The 14,122-nt window shown below is 40.6% G+C and overlaps 1 protein-coding gene across 3 annotated transcripts in view; it reads left to right on the plus strand.

The window, feature by feature from the left end:
• dock4b (dedicator of cytokinesis 4b) overlaps window positions 1–14,122 on the plus strand; it is a 470,089-nt gene that overhangs the window by 227,319 nt on the left and 228,648 nt on the right. The gene's annotated exons all lie outside the window — the stretch shown is intronic.

The following is a 14,122-nucleotide window of genomic DNA, read 5'->3' on the forward strand; positions in this document are numbered from 1 at the left end:
ATAAAACACGAGTCAGAGATCCTGTATTTAACACAAACACTGCTGTTTTTAAGGATCTACCGTAAAAAAACCCCACCTGTCTAAGATCTTCTATCTGACAAGAGTACTTTGTTGTTTTTAATAACATATTGCAGAAACGCTAGTCAAAGATCCTGTATATGACGGGCGCAATCTGCTTTTAGAATGACCTACTGCAAAGGTGCCAGTCAAAGATCCTGTATAAGGCAGGACCACTCTGTTGTTTTTAATGACCTACTGCAATAACTCTAGTCAAAGATCCTGTGTATGACAGGACCACGTTGCCGTTTTATTGACCAACTGCAAAATACAAATAAAATATCCAGTATTTGGCAGTTATAGGACTCAACAAAAGACAAGGCAACGTAATGGCAAAGACTACTTCCCGACTTCTGCAACAAACTGAGATGAATATTACACAGTCCACTACAATCTCTTCCACCCAGCAACATATCACTCAATCAAGCATTTTCTAATATTCCACAATAAGAAATTGGAAGAAAAAAATATTAAAAAATATTCGTGCTGATATCGTATCAGATTGAGTATCGCCCAGTAGTCAAGCCTGCAATATCAAGACATCGTTCATTTCTAGCTTGTGTGCTATTGTGTGCTTAGCTGTTGTGTAGCTGCTCGCTCCGAGTAGTGTTTACCTTTTGTAAATGACTGAAATAGAAGAGAAGAGCGACCTTGTGTGTTTATTGAGATGTTGACTTCCTGCTTTGCACAAGTAAACACACTAATAGACCGCTGGCATCTTATATTGCAGATTTTATCGATACTTGTTTCATTTTAATCCGATATCAATATCAGATCGGGGTTTAATGACAACATATATCTTGAATTGGTTCTAATCTATCCTGGACGTGTGTCCTTTGTAAGCACAAAGTAATGGGATGGAATATAAGAGGATAAGTGGAGGTCGTCTCATGTTTTTATGGTTTTATCATGAAAGTCACAGTGTTACCTTTAATGCCTTCAATGGCTAATGCAGACAAGTCAACAGGTTAAGAAATAACACTAATTGCCAAATAGACAGGGAAGGTTAAAATGATTAAACTGTGTGATCATATTAACCTTTTCCGGAAAAAATATCTGAGGCACAATTGTTCAAGGATTCGAGGAACTTACTTTAACCAGCACACATTCACATGTGGGATGTACCTCAAGTCCCTAATTACTTAAGGACTTATGATCATTTTAATCTACATTTGTCACGTTCAAACACTGAGGACATCTATTAAACAAGACAAAAGGCAAGGAATCTAACAGAGACAGAATTCAATTTGGACACAATATTGAGGAGAGACATGGCCACTGCACTCTCTGTACAGTCCTGCACCACGCTCTGACGAAGAAGGTTTTCGTCTCCTCATTTATTCAGATGTTCAATGTTCACGCACCAACACATGTCACAGCAGGAATAGGAAGTATGTAAAACAGTCATTGTTTTCGGTCTCATTAAAGTCCAAGAAGAGGATTTCTCGGGCTTGGGCTCTTCCTGGATCCAGCTGGGGCAGGTGTTGGAGGACAATGGATAACCCCTCCCGTCTCCTGACCACAGCAACTTCAAGAGGGCAGCGGGTCGTAAATAGCGTTGACCTCGGTTGCCAAATAGTTGGAAGAGAGTTTGTTAAATATTTCAGAGAGAGTTCGTTTAACACTTCAAAGAGAGTTCCTCTGGAAGTTGAGCAGATCCTGCCATCTGTCCGTGTTGAAATCACAGTGGCGTTTCACGAGCCTTCTTCCTCTTGTTAGGCCTCGAAAGACAGCATTCATAATACAACGTTTCTTTTGTGATAACTTACAAACAATTATTCCAACAACATTTAAAACACTTCTTTGTGGTCTAGATCAGGGGTGGGCAATTCATTTTTACCGGGGGCCGCATGAGCAACCCGAGCACTGCTGGAGGGCCACACCGACAATATTTCAATTAAATTTTGCTCAAATAATTTTTGATATACCGTAAGATAAATAATAATAATAATTAAAGCTGCAAGAAGCATTGGTCGGGCCCGCTTATTTGGCAGGTGCTAGTCCTAAGTGTCCCAATACTTTTGTCTACTTTTAGTCTGAAGTGTCCCAAGACTTTTGTCTAGTGTACCTACCTTGTCTACATTGTGTGGGCACATTGGTGCCTCCTGCTTTTAAGCAGCCATCTTAAAAAAACAGCAGCGCAGCAGCATCAGCGCAGCGGGTCTTTGAAGGGTCATAAAATCAAAACCGGAGCCGGTATTAAAACTCTTTTGCCAACTTTTAATCAGAGGGGTTCAATCTCTCTCCTGTGTTAGTTTGACGCCGAAACAACAAACGCGCTCAGAGGAGATAATGTTTGAAGAAAGGTGACCGGTTTTTACAAAAAAATTGTTTTGAAGGGGGAATAGCAAACTTCCTGTTGATTTTTGCTGGGGGTTGTCAATTTATGAAATGTAGGTCTAAGTGAGACCTACATAGAGGTTTTTGTTTCATGTCTTTCCGACCTTCCCAGTGGGAGTTACAGGCAGTTTTGTCATTGTTATCTTCCGAGGAGCAGTTTTTTCTCCGTTTTAATCAAAAATTGCTCTAGAGCGCAATTTTTAAATTTGGGGTTAGGTTTTTTTATTAGATCGCAATTTTTGCCAGTCCTGATGTGTGTGTTCAGTTTGGTGAGTTTTGAAGCATGTTAAGGGGGTCAAATTGCAGCTCAAAGAGGCAAAAGTGACTGTTTTTAGTACTTTTTTGTCTTGAAGGGGGAATTGCCAACTTCCTGTTGATTTTGGTGTCCCAAGACTTTTGTCTAGTGTACCTACCTTGTCTGCATTGTGTGGGCACGTTGGTGCTTCCTGCTTTTAAGCAGCCATCTTAAAAAAACAGCAGCGCAGCAGCATCAGCGCAGCGGGTCTTTGAAGGGTCATAAAATCAAAACCGGAGCAGGTATTAAAACGCGCTTCTGTAGTTTTAATCACAAGGGTTTAATCTCTCTCCTGTGTTAGTTTGAAGCCTAAACGACAAACGCGCTCAAAGGAGATAGATTTTGAAGGAAGGTGACCGGTTTTTACAAAAATGTTGTTTTGAAGGGGGAATAGCAAACTTCCTGTTGATTTTTGCTGGGGGTTGTCAATTTATGAAATGTAGGTCTAAGTGAGACCTACATTGAGGTTTTTGTTTCATGTCCTTCCCAGTGGGAGTTACAGGCAGTTTTGTCATTTTTTTCTTCCGAGGAGCAGTTTTTTCTCCGTTTTCTTAAAAAATTGCTCTAGAGCGCAATTTTTAAATTTGGGGTTAGGTTTTTTTATTAGATCGCAATTTCTGCTAGTCCTGATGTGTGTGTTCAGTTCGGTGAGTTTTGAAGCATGTTAAGGGGGTCAAATTACAGCTCAAAGAGGCAAAAGTGACTGTTTTTAGTACATTTTTGTCTTGAAGGGGGAATTGCCAACTTCCTGTTGATTTTTGCCCGAGGAAATTAATTAATGAAAAGTAGGGCTAAATGAGCCCTACATAGAGGTTTTTGTTTCATGTCTCTACAACATTCGTACTGGGAGTTATAAGCAGGTTTCTTTCTAGGGGGCGCTAGAGCGCAATTTTGAGTTTTGGGGTTCGGTTTTTTTTATTAAAAGACAATTTTCGCAGGTCCTGATGTGTGGGTCAAATATGGTGAGTTTTGAAGCATGTTAAGTGGGTCAAATTAGTGCTCAAAGAGGCGGCGGAATAATAATAAAACCTTAGAAAAACAATAGGTCCTTATGTCCCATTGTAAAAGGACTCCCGTTGGGATTCCTTTTACAATGGGCCATGCGGGCCCTAATAATAATAATCATCATTTCATTTAACCTAACTTAACTTTATACAAAAGCAGATTGCTTTTGATGGTTTTATTTTTAACACTGTCTTACACAACACTTCCTGATGTACAAACCCCGTTTCCATATGAGTTGGGAAATTGTGTCAGATGCAAATATAAACGGAATACAATGATTTGCAAATCATTTTCAACCCATATTCAATTGAATATGCTACAAAGTCAAGATATTTGATGTTCAAACTCATAAACTTTTTTGCAAATAATCATTAACTTAGAATTGCATGGCTGCAACACGTGCCAAAGTAGTTGGGGAAAGGGCATGTTCACCACTGTGTTACATGGCCTTTCCTTTTAACAACACTCAGTAAACGTTGGGGAACTGAGGAAACACATTTTTTAAGCTTCTCAGGTGGAATTCTTTCCCATTCTTGCTTGATGTACAGCTTAAGTTGTTCAACAGTCCGGGGGTCTCCGTTGTGCTATTTTAGGCTTCATAATGGGCCACACATTTTCAATGGGAGACAGGTCTGGACTACAGGCAGGCCAGTCTAGTACCCGCACTCTTTTACTACGAAGCCACGTTGATGTAACACGTGGCTTGGCATTTTCTTGCTGAAATAAGCAGGGGCGTCCATGGTAACGTTGCTTGGATGGCAACATATGTTACTCCAAAACCTGTATGTACCTTTCAGCATTAATGGCGCCTTCACAGATGTGTAAGTTACCCATGTCTTGGGCACTAATACACGCCCATACCATCACAGATGCTGGCTTTTACACTTTGCGCCTATAACAATCCGGATGGTTCTTTTCCTCTTTGGTCCGGAGGACACGACGTCCACAGTTTCCAAAAACAATTTGAAATGTGGACTCGTCAGACCACGAAACACTTTTCCACTTTGTATCAGTCTATCTTAGATGAGCTCAGGCCCAGCGAAGCCGACGGCGTTTCTGGGTGTTGTTGATAAACGGTTTTCGCCTTGCATAGGAGAGATTTAACTTGCACTTACAGATGTAGCGACCAACTGTAGTTACTGACAGTGGGTTTCTGAAGTGTTCCTGAGCCCATGTGGTGATATCCTTTACACACTGATGTCGCTTGTTGATGCAGTACAGCCTGAGGGATCGAAGGTCACGGGCTTAGCTGCTTACGTGCAGTGATTTCTCCAGATTCTCTGAACCCTTTGATGGTATTACGGACCGTAGATGATGAAATCCCTAAATTCCTTGCAATAGCTGGTTGAGAAAGGTTTTCCTAAACTGTTCAACAATTTGCTCACACATTTGTTGACAAAGTGGTGACCCTCGCCCCATCCTTGTTTGTGAATGACTAAGCATTTCATGGAATCTACTTTTATACCCAATCATGGCACCCACCTGTTCCCAATTTGCCTGTTCACCTGTGGGATGTTCCAAATAAGTGTTTGATGAGCATTCCTCAACTTTATCAGTATTTATTGCCACCTTTCCCAACTTCTTTGTCACGTGTTGCTGGCATCGAATTCTAAAGTTAATGATTATTTGAAAAAAAAAAAAAAAAGTTTATCAGTTTGAACATCAAATATGTTGTCTTTGTAGCATATTCAACTGAATATGGGTTGAAAATGATTTGCAAATCATTGTATTCCATTTATATTTACATCTAACACAATTTCCCAACTCATAGGGAAACGGGGTTTGTATAATACAATGCAAAAATGTACATTTCTGTCACTTTATCCTGCATCCTCTTTAAAAGTCCAACATTTTTCCTCCGTCAGATTTGGACAACCATCTGTCGTCACACCTGCCAGCTTGTCCCATTTCAGTCCTAACATGTCCAAACACGCATTTTTACCTATGTGAACAAGTCATTACCTGTGGTTGTCTCTTTAAATTGACTGCATGGCTGCCAGCTCCTCCGTGATTTGAAAGTCTGCAGTTGTCCCACGTGAGAAGATGAGCAGCTGGGCGGTGTCACGTACATCGCAGCTCTCTTCCAAAGCCAGCGAAAAACAGTCAAAGTCGGCCGTTCTGTCCTTCAGCTGAAGCTCCAAGTTTCCAGCGATGGTCTCAACCCGCCTCGTTACAGTGCGTCGGGAGAGTGACACGTTGTCAAATGTGCCCCTCTTATCAGCGCAATAAGCACTCCTTAATAAACTCTCCGTCAGAAAACGCCAGAGGTGTGGACTCGAGTCACATGACTTGGACTCGAGTCAGACTCGAGTCATGAATTTGATGACTTTAGACTCGACTTGACAAAATGTAAAAAGACTTGCAACTCGACTTAGACTTTAACATCAATGACTTGTGACTTCACTTGGACTTGAGCCTTTTGAATTGACATGACTTGACATGACTTGCTACTTTCCCCAAAACCCAAAGATGAAAAAGTTATTCGGGAGCGCTCCGTATTTTTCATTGTGTACTTGTCTATCAGCGTTGCGTGTGTCAGCTGGTGTGCTCTCAGTACAACAGCCAATCAAATTAGATCTACTTTGTTTTCATCACACAGCATTCATCCAATCAAATTGCAGGACAACCAACGAAGAAGACATGTCCAAACCACACGCCAGTGAACAAAAAATGATACCTAAAATAATTTTGTTTGGGTATAAAAATTACGAGGTGGTCAACACAAAACGGTTTGCAGCATGCAACACATGCGGTTCCAAAATTACTGATGGAGAGGCAACAACTTCCAACTTCGTCCGGCATTTGAAGTTGCACAAAGAACGGTAAGTTTTGAATGTAAGATAACGTTTATTGGCTAAGTAACGTGACTTTTATTTGCTGTGTAGTTAAATCAGTGAGGCTGTAAACTCACTGCTAACGTTATAACGTTATTGCAAACACGGGAATCTGTTGCAGTTCACTACCTTATTCATACTTTTTGTTCAGGGATTTTTTTTAAGCAGGGTTACGTTAGTCAATACATCACACGTAACGTTAGACGGCGGTCAGCAGCACCGCGTATTTTAGCCACCTAAAAAAAGACAAAAATAGTAAAATAAAGGTCAGTTAAAATGTATACTATATTATGAATATGTGTACCGTTTTAGCTAGCTTTCTGACATACTGTTGGTTGTTTACCTCAGAGGTCCCCAACTACCGGGCCGCGGCCCGGTACTGGTCCGTGGATCGATTGGTATCGGGCCGCACAAGAAATATTTTTTAATTTTTTAAATTTTTTTAATTAAATCAACATAAAAAACACAAGATACACTTACAAGTAGTGCACCAACCCAAAACAACTCTCTCCCCCCTTTTGTTCTGGGCATTGAACATGAAGACTCTTCCTTCACTGTTCCGAGTGGCCATGAGAGTCTTGGCAGTGCCTGCCTCCAGTGCTCCAGTGGAGCGAGTTTTCAGCCATGGTGGCATCATACTACGCCCCCATCGTGCACAAATGACTGACAGACTCTTGGCTAATTTGGTCTTTTGCAGATGCAATGCAGCATAGGGCCCTGACATATAAAAAGTACAACTTTTTTGTTATGTTCACGTATATGTCATGTTTTTTCAATGTTAACACTTTTGTACAAATAAGTACATTTGCACTTTATTTTTCAATGTGTTTGTTCTGTAAAGGAATGAGTTAATGTTTAAAATGACTGGTTAATAGTGCTATTATGAAGTGCAATGTCAGCACAATTTTCTTTCCTGCAATTTAAAATGCACTTGTTTTAATAAATAAATACAGCGTTTGAAAAGCATACACAATCTGTGTTAATATATTAGTCTGTGGTTAAAAGGACTTGAAAGGACTCGAAACTCAAAATGCAGGACTTAGGACTTGACTTGAGACTTTCCAGTCTTGACTTTGGACTTGACTCGGGGCTTGCCTGTCTTGACTCGGGACTTGAAGGCAAAGACTTGAGACTTACTTGTGACTTGCAAAACAATGACTTGGTCCCACCTCTGGAAAACGCCGTACTTTTTTCTGGCGATTTTGTGAGAAATGACGAAACTTGTCCTGACAAAACAATTCTCCGGTGTTATTTAGCATTAGAAAGTTCATTTATTAAAAAGCGATTGTCTCCATCCTTTCGACTACCACTGCCACAGGTGTGTTTGTGTGCATCTCTCGGGTCAACATTGATTTCCTACTATCGGTAACCACGGCAACGGCCAGCATCCTATAGACTCCCGTGCTGTACACACACAATAGAAAGGTAGACATCCCATTTCCGTGGTTACAATGGGTAAAAAAAAAAAAAAAAAAGGGAGAATGATTCAGTCATTCACAGACGACAGACAGCGAGGCGGCTTCCTTCGCCCAGGGGCAGACTTCCACGGCCAGAAACAGAGAGAGCGTAAAAAAAAAAAAAAAAAAAGGTTTGTAGTCAGGGGGAGACAAAAGAGAGCAAACATAAATCTGTGTTAGTGAGGCGCTGGGGGACCTGGAGTCTGCACCGGCTCTTTATCTGCGTGACCAGACAGTGCACCTCGCTTACGTCAAACTACTACTTTTTCATTTAGTGCTCCTCGCTACACCAGGGTAGCGGAGAAGACCCGAGGGCTCTGCGTGGTTTTTTTTGACAGGCATCTATCGGCGTATGAATATTTCATCAACTAAGTGTAATTTAGCTCTCATGCGCCGCGTGAGGTTGTTGCCACGGCAACTGCTGTGGGTATGAAAAGGCAGGTCAACATATACAGCTTGGAAGCATCTATCGCTCCTCTGTACGTGTCATGTATGCTTTATGGAGCTGGACTAGATGACAGGGTGCTTTTATGGTATAATAATAAGATATACAGGTAAAAGCCAGTAAATTAGAATATTTTGAAAAACTTGATTTATTTCAGTAATTGCATTCAAAAGGTGTAACTTGTACATTATATTTATTCATTGCACACAGACTGATGCATTCAAATGTTTATTTCATTTAATTTTGATGATTTGAAGTGGCAACAAATGAAAATCCAAAATTCCGTGTGTCACAAAATTAGAATATTGTGTAAGGCTAATACAAAAAAGGGATTTTTAGAAATGTTGGCCAACTGAAAAGTATGAAAATGAAAAATATGAGCATGTACAATACTCAATACTTGGTTGGAGCTCCTTTTGCCTCAATTACTGCGTTAATGCGGCGTGGCATGGAGTCGATGAGTTTCTGGCACTGCTCAGGTGTTATGAGAGCCCAGGTTGCTCTGATAGTGGCCTTCAACTCTTCTGCGTTTTTGGGTCTGGCATTCTGCATCTTCCTTTTCACAATACCCCACAGATTTTCTATGGGGCTAAGGTCAGGGGAGTTGGCGGGCCAATTTAGAACAGAAATACCATGGTCCGTAAACCAGGCACGGGTAGATTTTGCGCTGTGTGCAGGCGCCAAGTCCTGTTGGAACTTGAAATCTCCATCTCCATAGAGCAGGTCAGCAGCAGGAAGCATGAAGTGCTCTAAAACTTGCTGGTAGACGGCTGCGTTGACCCTGGATCTCAGGAAACAGAGTGGACCGACACCAGCAGATGACATGGCACCCCAAACCATCACCCAACCATGCAAATTTTGCATTTCCTTTGGAAATCGAGGTCCCAGAGTCTGGAGGAAGACAGGAGAGGCACAGGATCCACGTTGCCTGAAGTCTAGTGTAAAGTTTCCACCATCAGTGATGGTTTGGGGTGCCATGTCATCTGCTGGTGTCGGTCCACTCTGTTTCCTGAGATCCAGGGTCAACGCAGCCGTCTACCAGCAAGTTTTAGAGCACTTCATGCTTCCTGCTGCTGACCTGCTCTATGGAGATGGAGATTTCAAGTTCCAACAGGACTTGGCGCCTGCACACAGCGCAAAATCTACCCGTGCCTGGTTTACGGACCATGGTATTTCTGTTCTAAATTGGCCCGCCAACTCCCCTGACCTTAGCCCCATAGAAAATCTGTGGGGTATTGTGAAAAGGAAGATGCAGAATGCCAGACCCAAAAACGCAGAAGAGTTGAAGGCCACTATCAGAGCAACCTGGGCTCTCATAACACCTGAGCAGTGCCAGAAACTCATCGACTCCATGCCACGCCGCATTAACGCAGTAATTGAGGCAAAAGGAGCTCCAACCAAGTATTGAGTATTGTACATGCTCATATTTTTCATTTTCATACTTTTCAGTTGGCCAACATTTCTAAAAATCCCTTTTTTGTATTAGCCTTAAGTAATATTCTAATTTTGTGACACACGGAATTTTGGATTTTCATTTGTTGCCACTTCAAATCATCAAAATTAAATGAAATAAACATTTGAATGCATCAGTCTGTGTGCAATGAATAAATATAATGTACAAGTTACACCTTTTGAATGCAATTACTGAAATAAATCAAGTTTTTCAAAATATTCTAATTTACTGGCTTTTACCTGTATGTAGATTCCTTGCGTTTATGAAACATAGTGTTTTTGCCACAATAAGTGTGTTATAGTGTGAAAGTGCTGGGAGTGCCGTATTTTCCAGACTATAAGGCGCACTTTAAATCCTTTTTTTTCACCTCAAAACTCGACAATGCGCCTTATAACCCGGTGCGTCTAATGTCATAATATATCTGGTTTTGCTTACCGACCTCGAAGCAATTTTATTGGGTACATGGTGTCATGATAAGTGTGACCAGTAGAGGGCAGTCACACATAAGAGATACGTGTAGACTGCAATATGATGGCAATATGACTCAAGTAAACAACAGCAACATAGTATATGTTCCATTGAAAATATAGAACTTTGCGCACGGCGCTCAAAAATCTATCAAAATGTTTTAGTACGACTTTGGTAAGCTATGAAGCCACACCACTTGATGGATTGTAGATGTGTGTATATGTATATACTGTATGTATATATGTGTATAAATGTATATACACGTGTATGTATACAGTATGTATATATGTATATATCTATGTATGTGTATATATGTATATACTGTATGTGTATAAATGTATATACACATACAGTATATATGTATATACAATTTTTTTTTAATATGTGTATATACAATTGCTTTTTAATATGTATATGTATATACTGTATGTGTATAAATGTATATACACGTGTCTGCATATATGTATGTATATATGTGTATATGTATATACTGGATGTATATATGTGTATAAATGTATATACATGTGTATGTGTATGTATACAGTATGTATATATACACAGTATGTATATATGTATATACAAATGTGTATTTGTAGATGTGTATATATCTATGTATGTGTATATACTGTATGTGTATAAATGTATATACACGTGTCTGCATATACAGTATGTATGTATATATGTGTGTATATGTATATACTGGATGTATATATGTGTATAAATGTATATACATGTGTATGTGTATTTATACAGTATGTATATATACACAGTATGTACAGTATATATGTATTTACATATGTGTATTTGTGGATGTGTATATATCTATGTATGTGTATATATGAGTATATATGTATATACTGTATGTGTATATCGTATTTTACGGGATTACAAGTCGCTCCGGAGTATACGTCGCACCGGCCGAAAATCCATAATAAAGAAGGAATATATATGTGTATGTATAAGTCGCATTTTTGGAGGAAATTTATTTGAGAAAATCCAACACCAAGAATAGACATTTGAAAGGCAATTTAAAATAAATAAAGAATAGTGAACAACAGGCTGAATAAGTGTACATTATATGAGGCATAAATAACCAACTGGTATGTTAACGTAACATATTATGGTAAGAGTCATTCAAATAACTATAACATATAGAACATGCTATACGTTTACCAAACAATCTGTCACTCCTAATCGCTAAATCCCATGAAATCTTATACGTCTAGTCCAGGGGGTCGGCAACCCGCGGCTCTTTAGCGCCGCCCTAGTGGCTCTCTGGAGCTTTTTTAAAAATGTATGAAAAATGGAAAAAGATGAGAGGGGAAAAAAATCTATTTTTTGTTTTAATATGGTTTCTGTAGGAGGACAAACATGACACAAACCTCCCTAATTGTTACAAAGCACACTGTTTATATTAAACATGCTTCACTGATTCGAGTATTTGGCGAGCGCCGTTTTGTCCTACTAATTTTGGCGGTCCTTGAACTCACCGTAGTTTGTTTACATGTATAACTTTCTCCGACTTTCTAGGACGTGTTTTATGCCACTTCTTTTTCTGTCTCATTTTGTCCACCCAAACTTTTAACGTTGTGCATGAAAGGTGAGTTTTGTTGATGTTATTGACTTGTGTTGGAGTGCTAATCAGACATATTTGGTCACTGCATGACTGCAAGCTAATCGACGCTAACATGCTATTTAGGCTAGCTATATGTACATATTGCATCATTATGCCTCATTTGTAGCTATATTTGAGCTCATTTAGTTTCCTTTAAGTCCTCTTAATTCAATTTATATCTCATGACACACTATCTGTATGTAATATGGCTTTTAATTTTTTGCGGCTCCAGACAGATTTGTTTTTGTATTTTTGGTCCAATATGGCTCTTTCAACATTTTGGGTTGCCGACCCCTGGTCTAGTCTCTTACGAGAATGAGCTAAATAATATTATTTGATATTTTACGGTAATGTGTTAATAATTTCACACATAAGTCGCACCCCCGGCCAAACTACGAAAAAAACTGCGACTTATAGTCCGACAAATACGGTACATGTGTCTGCATATTAGAGATGCGCGGTTTGCGGGCACAACCGCGGAGTCCGCGGATTATCCGCGGATCGGGCGGATGAAATTTTAAAAAATTAGATTTTATCCGCGGGTCGGGTCGGGTGGGGTCGGGCGGTTGAAATAAAAAAAAATTAGATTTTAAATAGATTCAGGCGGGTGGCAGTTAAACCAATTGGGAAATATATATACATAGTTAAATGTTGTTACCCACATACGAAAAACGAGCAGGCACCTGCTGCATATGCCACAACAGAAGAAAAAAAAGAAAAATAGATGGACACTTTTACGGAGCGGAGAAGGCCCCCGACGCCTCGCCGGGGTCCGGGACCGAGACCCCTTCCCCCGAGAGGGCCCCACCGGGAGCCATAGCTGAGGCGATCCGCGAGAAGGGCCCGACGCACGTCCAGGGTCACCACCGCGCCCACCGCACCGACACCCCGCCTCGTCCGCCTTCGCCGCGGCCGGCGTCACGCGCAGCAGGTAAGCAGCTTACCTGCCCGCCACCCCCGTGGCCGGGGGCTCGTAACAGGGGTCACTCCGCGCGCTCCGCCCGCGCAGCTTACCTGCCCGCCACCCCTGTTGCCGGGGGCGCGTAACAGGGGTCACACCGCGCGCAGTGCGCTCACGAAAGGGGTGGGGCTCACCCTGGTTGATATAGACAGCAGGACGGTGGCCATGGACGTCGGAACCCGCTAAGGAGTGTGTAACAACCCACCTGCCGAATCAACTAGCCCTGAAAATGGATGGCGCTGGAGCGTCGGGCCCATACCCGGCCGTCGCCGGCAGCGAGACGCGCTTGGAGGTGCGCTCAGCGCGGCTCCCATATGATTGCGCACTGGTGTGCGTCTGGGTCGTGACAGCGTGGCACGCGAATGTCTGTGCTGCATTGGATCAGTCTCCTTTCTTTAACAGGCAAAAGCTTTATAACCTCACTAATGTTGGATATAGAGAACACACAAACCCTTTATTTATTAAGTCAGAAATATTAAAGTTTGGTGATTTGGTAAAATTGCAAACAGCTAAAATGATGTACAAAGCAAACTATAACCTGCTACCAAAGAATGTACAACAATTCTTCTCAACTAAAGAGGAGAAATATAACCTTAGAGGAAAAAATAATTTAAAACATTTATATGCACGTACAACACAACGTACAACTTTTAGCATATCAGTATGTGGAATTAAATTATGGAATGGATTAAGTAAAGAAGTTAAAAATTGTACTGATATGATCCAGTTTAAGAGGTTGTTCAAAATAATAGTGCTTACAGAGTACAAAAAAGAAGAATTATGAGAAATACTTTCAACCTTATTGAAAATAAGATATTCTTCATCTCAGTATGTTAATAATGACTGAATTAATTAATTAATTACATATTACAAAACTGTTGTATACTAATTCATAGATGTTATTTTATTATATAAAAAGGTCAGTAAATGATTCTATATATTTGTAAACGCTTGAAGTGGGAAAGGGGTAGGATTAAATAAGCTTTGCTTCTTCCTACTCCTTTTCGGGCATGATGTAAAATGAAATGATATGAAATTGTGTGATGTGTTATGATGTAAGTGTGTTCATGTTCGAAATAAACTAAAGAAAGAAAGAAAAAGAAAGAATGCCTTGCATCGTCTATATTAGATATATAACAACGGGCGGATGGCGGGCGGGTGCGGTTCTGATCAAATGTTACATCGGGTGGAT

The sequence above is a fragment of the Nerophis lumbriciformis genome, linkage group LG05, assembly GCF_033978685.3.
Source record: "Nerophis lumbriciformis linkage group LG05, RoL_Nlum_v2.1, whole genome shotgun sequence".
In the NCBI taxonomy this organism is placed as follows: Eukaryota; Metazoa; Chordata; class Actinopteri; order Syngnathiformes; family Syngnathidae; genus Nerophis; species Nerophis lumbriciformis.